General features: G+C 44.1%; 1 pseudogene; it reads left to right on the top strand.

The window, feature by feature from the left end:
• The first annotated feature begins 2835 nt into the window (after window positions 1-2835).
• On the top strand, window positions 2836-7696 carry LOC139710567 (uncharacterized; annotated as a pseudogene).
• Window positions 7697-7961: the final 265 nt, after the last annotated feature.

The following is a 7961-nucleotide window of genomic DNA, read 5'->3' as shown; positions in this document are numbered from 1 at the left end:
CACTTGAAGACTCATAAGAAGGAGAAGGACTTCAAATGCCCATCCTGCCCTAAAACATTTACCCTGAAACAAAATTTGGACAGGCATCTTCAGACCCATAGATACCCCAAAATAAGGCTGTACAAGAATGGGCAAGAAGCTCTGTTGGACTGTTGAAAAAGACTGTTTGAGATGAAAACTGGTTACTTTTTTTCAGATCTGTCCTATTTTAATTTTCTCCATCTTTTATTTGCAGAAAATGTTCTCCAGGACTCACATTAATGTCTGTCTCTTACTGTGATAATTGTTAAATCATTCAAAATCTATAGTTCATCAAACCTTTCAGGAACATAGAAACATGCAATCTCTGTGTGATTGCAACAATGAGGACCTCCAAAGGATCATTCGCCCATTCCCAGGCAATTTTCCATCAAAGGCTTAACAGCCTACTCAACAGACCAATCATTGAGCTCTGTTGAGTAGAGCTCTTACTCAACAGACCAATTAAATTGTTGTTTTGAGCAGGGCCAAATACGCAGTCTTGCTCAACACACCAATCACTGAACTCTGTTGAGCTTGGGCGATGATGTCACAACTACTCATTAATATTCATATTAAGTCTGGCTAGTATTCTGCCAAAACGATCACAGCCGGAGCAATTTTCGATCAGGTAATAGGCATTCTTACTTATTTTCATCCCCCATTTTGACTTATATGCTCCAGGCGAGGCCCTCTTAGCACCCAAATCTGAAGCAGACACGTTGCGAGTCAACTACAAGAAAGGTGGCTCTAACATCGACATGAGTGCTGTGTGGTTTGATCCCAACACTGCCAAGAGGCAAGCAAAGTCCATTAGTGCAGGTTTGGGAGCAGAGGATATGTGGAGAGCCCAAGTCAAAATCACATGGGGCCAGTATAAGGGAAAGACATTTCACTGGCTGATGGAGAACGATGTCGGATGGATTTGCTGGCTGCTTGGAGAGTACAAGGGAAAGGGAGACAAGCATCCTCTCCACAGCTGGCAGAAAGAACAGCTTCTCCAATTCGTATGTGAATATCCCATCCTGAAAGACAAAGTGGACAAGGGCTTGAAGGAGCAAATGGCAACCAAACCAAAGCATATCGTTAAGCCTTCAAGGCATTCTGAAGATGCTGGTGATGCCTTCATCGAAGATGCCCATTTGCTGACCTTGGCTGGTGAGTTTTTTTTTAAATTGTGTCGGGTGAGGGGCACACTATGAGAAGGACGGTTCTCAAGAATGAGCTCAAATTCCATCCTCCCCCTCTGCCAACTACCCTGAAAGATAGCCTGCCTTCCATGAACTCATTCCTCACCACCCCAGTGCACTTCTGGAGGCCTGTAGGGGTCCTGGGAGCGAAGATCGAGTGCCCCAACTCATCATGTACAACCCCGCCAGACAGCTTCATAAGAGCTGGAATATGCACCTGTTGCCAGGCAGGTGTGTGGAATGCGCTTTCACTACACCCTGCTGACAGAGCAGTTAAAGATGATTCCAGATGCTCCTGTGCTTCCAACGTCAATGCTTACCCCCCCCCCCCCCCCCCCCCCCCAACAGTGGAAAACAATTACTACCACCGGAAAACGTGCACGGGAAAACAAGAGAGTTAAGTTTTGACACGCCACCAGCTGCACTAGCCCTACCTACATTGCCAATGAATATTAATACCACTGCCAATGTACAAGTGAATTACAGCCACACCTGTTTGTGCACTGACAATCCAGTCGAACTGGGGTAAGAACAATACTTAAATTTCAATATTAAATGAAATATTAGGCAATTAATGTGCCCATGAGTTTTGATAAATGCACCAATACTTGCAGACAGCCAGCCTGCTGGTCTCCCCATGCATGGACGCATGCATGGGAGTAGCACCAATCTCCCCTCCTTTCATATGTTATTTTCTGGTGGGAAAATATTCATTACTGTTAAGGGTTAAATCATACAATTATTTCAAATTTCCCCATATACGTAAAGCATTTGAAAAGAACACATTGAACAGAGTGTACGTAATACGATCGTGCACGGAGTTCATGTATTTATCGTGTCAAAAAACAGATCGCAGGTATGGTGCTACATGAGCGCCCAGAGTGTGGGATGAAGTTTGGGGTGAAATCAAATCTCATGAGACACCGCAAAATTTATGAGGAGCGAGGGTATAAGTGTGATCAATGCGGGAGCAGTTTAACGCTCAAGCTACATCTTGATCGGCACATAAAGCTTCACTCTTACCCCAAGATTCCTCTAAATCGAGATGGAGGGGCCCAGATGCAAAACACTGCAGAGGGGGATCATATCTGGAAAATGGAGGAGAAGGTGGTCGACAAGATCTGGGGGATCCGAAGACTGCGGAGGCTGAAGCCAAGAAGTGTGGTCATGAGCTTTGGAGGGGGAGATAGGAAAAGAATTTCATTGGGCCAAATGAGTTTGTAAAAATGAGAGTCCACTGTACATGATACTAATTATATGAATATACAACCTCAGCAATTATTGCATGTAATGAAGTCATGACAAAGATGCATGTAATGTCACTGTTCATGTTAATTCTCATGATCTTTGCTATTAATCATCTCTTATTACGAAATCATGACAAAGATGCTGTAATGTCACTGTTCATGCTAATTTTTCATGATAATGTTAATCATCTCTTTTTATTTTCACTTTTCTTTCCACAACTGAACTTGAAGTAGATGGTCAGGTCATGCAGTCAGTGTAAAACTCTTTTATTCTTTTTATCAATTCACAATCTGTATTTTCTTATTTCGTTTATTTACAGCTGACCAAGAAGCTGATGAAGAGGTGGAGTCCGAGACTGAGCTTGAGGCCTAGTCCAAGGATGACGGCATCGGTGAGGACCCTCCACCTGATGACCCAGTGAATGCTGTGCCAGCAAAGCACATATTCCTCACCAAGCAGGAGCAGGTAGATGAGGAGGTGTCTCCTGTAATGGAAAATGTCTTGCTGAGGCCCTCAAATTTCAATCTACCAGGAATTTAAGAAGTTGAGGACCTCGCCATCCTCCTCCTGTGCTGGCAGATGGGGATCAGCACATCATCCCAGCCCCTCTGAGACACGACATCGCAAAAGCTGCCCGAAATCTTCACGATCATGACAGAAGCGCCCGTAACTTGTGACGAAGTATGAGTCAGCGTCAGGTTACACTCTCTTTGGTTGATGCCTGGGTGTTGCATCCCAGGAGTCTAGTGCTGCTCACAAAACTAAGTTCGGTTGGATGCCGTTCGCCCAAGCATCATCCATCACAGAAGAATCAAGGCTGCTGAACCTGCTGGTCTCCTTGATAAAAAATCAGCCACAGGTCAGCATCACTTCATCACCCACCAAGACAGCAGCACAGATTAAGGCGAGGTACAAGAGAATAGTGGACAGGCCGAGGGATGACCCAATTCTATCTGGAGTTGACATCCCTCTGCCAAACATCAATGCCAAGTCCATCACCACATTCTTGATGTGACAGGATTAGAGGGCAAACTATCTTGGAATATTCAGTGTGATGACGTCTCCTTGTCTATTAGCGCGAGACAGGTAAAAATACGTACAAAAAAAATAATTTTGTCGGTAATTTTCCTGAAGTTTTAATTTATATCGTTAAATTCGGTATTGTTTTATCCTATGGCTACTAATTTGTTCTTGTCTGATACCAAATAGTCAATAATTTTCGAAATATTGAACATTTTCCTCATTATTTTGCTCATCGTTCATTTACATTGTCCCACCTGTTGACTTTTGTGGTGGAAATCGTCAAATATGATTCTCAATGGCTGTCTTTTGGTTTGGGTTTACTTTATTCTTTTTGCAAATAAATATGCGAATTGATCAATATGCATTAATTTTTTTGCCTTGTATACAATCCAGGTGCATAACTGAAGGTGGATGATCCCCAGATTGTTTTTTTTTTTTAATTTGGGCCTATCTACATGATTTAGTTTTTTTGCAAACAGTTTAAGGGCCTAATATAATAATTTATTCTAACTTTCCAACATCTCTTTCTAGGCCTAGTCAACATCTACACCAAGGTGCTCTACACCTGTGATGAGTGTAACTCATAATTCAAGGTAAAGTCGAACCTCACCCGACACAAGAAGATCCCCAAGGGGAAGACCCTCGTCTGTGAGAAGTGCGAGGAGAGGTTCAGGCTACCCCAGCACCTCCGCCACCACCAGGAAAAGCACTTCCTGCCAGAAATCCCCATCTTCATCGGCAAGAATGGTGAGGAGCCCAGACTCTGTAGAAGCGATGAGGCTGAGCAGTATTTTGAGATGGCACAGAGTTCCAAGATCGTGGACGATGTGTGGCGGACCCGGTGACTGCCGAGGCCAGAGCGAGAGAGGTTGCTGGGGAGATGTGGCGCACTCGGGTGGTCCTTACATTTGGCAGATACATGGGCAAGTCGATTAAATGGTTGCTGTCAAATGTCGTTGGATACAGCGTGTGGCTGGCTGCCCAGTTTGTCAACGACTTCTTAACATCAATGCTAAGTCAATCACTGCTTTCTTCTCCAAGAAAGAGAAACAATCTAATTACCTAGCCACAGCTACGGTCTATGTTTCTCTACATCAAAGTGGAGTGCCAGGTCTCGTTTATGGCTGAAGAAATAGGAGGAAAGTGACACACTTTGGTGGGACCCAAAGTCAGTGGAAAGGGAGGCCAGGAAATGTGGTCAAGACTTGTGGAGGTCTGACCTTGTCATTACCTTTGGCAAGCGCAAGGGTAAGACTTTCCGCTGGTTGAAGAACACAGTGGGCTATGCAGTGTGGCATGTGGACGAGTTTTTAGCAACCAGAGAAACCAACCCCTCAATGAGCTCAATGAGCGTTGAAAGTCATTGCACAGATGGTGGTGTCAACATAACACGCCAGTGAAAAGGACTTCAGTTTCCTGTAAGAGGTAATTCAGCATGACGACACTCCAGAGTTCAATGGTTACAATACAGGTCCATGATGTTTTTGTAAAAATCTTGTGTGTATTTGCTGCTAATCATATATTTTTTTCTCTCTTTTCAGCTTAGCAAGTACTCGTCAGTGATGTTAGCAGTGTATAATAAATGATGAAACTCTCTCTTGACACCATGAGTAATCTGTTTTTTTTTTTCTTGTTTTCTCTTCCAGTCGAACAAGAAGCAGAGGATGAGGTAGAGTCCGAGTCTGAGTCAGAGACCAAAGCCGAGTCTGATGATGAAGGTATCGGCGAGGAAGCCCCTACCCCACACCCGGTCGATGCTGTTCCTGTCAAGCGCATTGTCCTCACCACGGACGAGAAAGTCGAAGCTGAGGTCTCGCCCCAAATGGAAGATATGCTGATGAGGCCATCCAATCTTCATCTCGAGAGCTTGAGGATCTTGTTTTGCTGCTCCTGAAGCTGGCTGTGGGGAATCAGCACATCATCCCAGCTCCTCTCAGTAAGCAGATCGTCGCAGCGGCAGGGAAGCTTCACGACCATGATAAGAGCGCCAGGAACTTCGTGAAGAAGTATGAGTCCCAGTGGGGGTATACGCAGTTCGGCAGGAACCTTGGTCCCCGAGTCTGCAGAGAACAGCGTGGCGCAGTAAACCAAGTTCGGTTTAATGCGGTACCCAGCTGCCACCCAAATCACGGAGGAATCGAGACTGCTGTACCTACTTATCACGATGTTGAGGAATCACGAACAGGTCGCCACCCTTTCTCCTGTCAAGATGGTCGCCTCCACCAAGGCCAGGTACCAGAAGATTGGGAGCAGAATCAGAGATGATGCTATCTTGTCTGGCCTTGCTATCCCTCTTCCTAAGATTAAATCCAAATCCATCCACACTTTCATAAACAAGCAGAAGAGGGCCAACTACCTTGCTACAGCTCAGCCCAAGGTGAAGTCCAAAAGGAAGGTGCTCTCCGAGGCACCAATTCCCAAAGTTGTGGAGCTTCCTTCTTCTCTGCCACCTCATTCTTATGTGCATTTTGCCCTACGACGAACAAATCTACAACCCCGACAATCTTGACAAAGCAGATCTGTGGATGATAGGCAAGACACCTGACGTCATGACCGAGCCGTGTCTATCAGAAGAGATTCAGGGCAAATGGGCATCTCTTGACCTTGCTGTCATACTCGCGGTTCCAACATCCTGACAGGTCTTGTCATCTTTTCTGCTTAATTTGATTTTTCAGAAGAAAAGAAAAGAAAATGAGCCTGGAAATTGCCAAACGCAAAAACATTGCACAGAAGAAAATGTCAACTAAACGGAAACTAAACAGCAAAAAGCCTACAACACCCGGTATTCCCAGATAGTTACTCCGCCAAGTACATGAGCCATTTAGGAACAGTCCAATCGTTGCTCTTTGTTCCTAACTGCTCCGAAAGGAACAGACGAATCAAACTGCTCTGTTCCTGTCTAGTTTCGAGGACGGATTCTCTAATGGACCAATCAGAACACCTCGTTCCTTCAGCTGCCAATCATGATACGCTGACGTCACCACCCTACATCACCTCGCGCCTATTCACGAAGTTCCTCGGCAAAAACTTTTGACAAAAGAGTTCGAAAACTGCAGATTTTTTACCTCTTCAAGTCCTCGAAGGCCGTAGACGACCATTGGGCTGTCGCGAGCACGCACCTCGGGTGTATGCAGGTGAGGATTTAACATGTGTTCCTTTTTTTTATTATTGCTTATTTAGGTAATCTGATCAAATATTTAATTGATCTTTTAGGATGCAATGTAATATATAAAATGATAATTGAAAAAGAAAGAAATTTGTTTTTCATGTATATTGAAGGAGAAGCAAAGGGACAGCACCCAGAGAATATTTACTTTCTGTAACAGATTGAAATTGATAATGCTGTGTTTGCAGGATTGTGGTATTTTGGAGGCAAGAAAGATTATCAAAGAGAAGCTGCTAGTGACATCACTGATAGATTACCACCAAATTCAATAGCTAAACCAGGAAAGAGAGATCCCGTTTGGCCCATAGCATGACTTTGAACACCAACTTGGTGTCATTGATGCCCCTCCCGAGAATCCATAGGGAAAGGAACTGTTTGGATTGGAGTACATCTATCCCAAGTCCTCTGACTTCTCTCGGACTACTACATACACAAAGGCATGTATGATGAAAGTCTGCTCATACATTGCTTTGATAATCTTCAGTATGAGTTCATGATATAGCTGTGTTGAAAATACTACTTGCAATGATGTTTTTCATCAATATCAAATATGTTAGTGTGCATGTAACAAATAGAATATTAATTCCAATTTAATCCCTCTTTTCTTTTCATTGTTTTTTTTTCCCCAGTGGAGGAATTGCAGCAGCTTGTAGAGGATGAAGAAGACAAACCAGATGAGGAGGACACTGCAGACGATAATGACAAGGGCATCAAAGATGAGTTGGAGCAGGACCAAGGCTTTGACCCCATAGACGAGATCAGTGTAAAACATGCATGTCTAGTCAAGTCTGATGTCGTCACAGACCAAGCCAACCCAGCAGTGGAAGATGTTTTGATGGGCCCTAAACATCTCCATCTTCCAGGGTTTCAAGAAGTGGAACAGTTTGCTGTTCTTCTGGTAAAACTTGCAGACGATACAGACCAAAATTTCTCTGCCAGATCTTTCATTAAAAAGTATGAGTTCAAGTGGGGCTACAACCTCTTTGGCACGTGTGTTGGTCAGGAATTGCCTGAAAAAGTGCAGCACAGAAGACAAATCTCAGTTGGATGAACTACGCACATACTGCGAGGATTACAGATGAATTGTGGCTGTTCTATGTAGTGATAAAGATGTTGAAGAATCGTCCAGCAGTCAGCACTCAGCCATCTTCGACTAAGATAGCCCAGAAGATCAAGGGGCAACACAAACGTATCGCTGATTGAGTTTGGGATAACAGGTTGCTTGCTGATGCACGAACTCCTCTTCCAAATATCAATGTAAAATCAATCAGCAGTTTCCTAAACAAGGGAAAGAAGGTTAACTAGCAAGTGTCAAT

This window comes from Diadema antillarum, unplaced genomic scaffold, assembly GCF_040938485.1.
Source record: "Diadema antillarum isolate AM-2024a unplaced genomic scaffold, OU_Dant_1.0 seq00001540_RagTag, whole genome shotgun sequence".
NCBI lineage: Eukaryota > Metazoa > Echinodermata > Echinoidea > Diadematoida > Diadematidae > Diadema > Diadema antillarum.
This window is presented reverse-complemented; position numbering and strand designations above follow the sequence as displayed.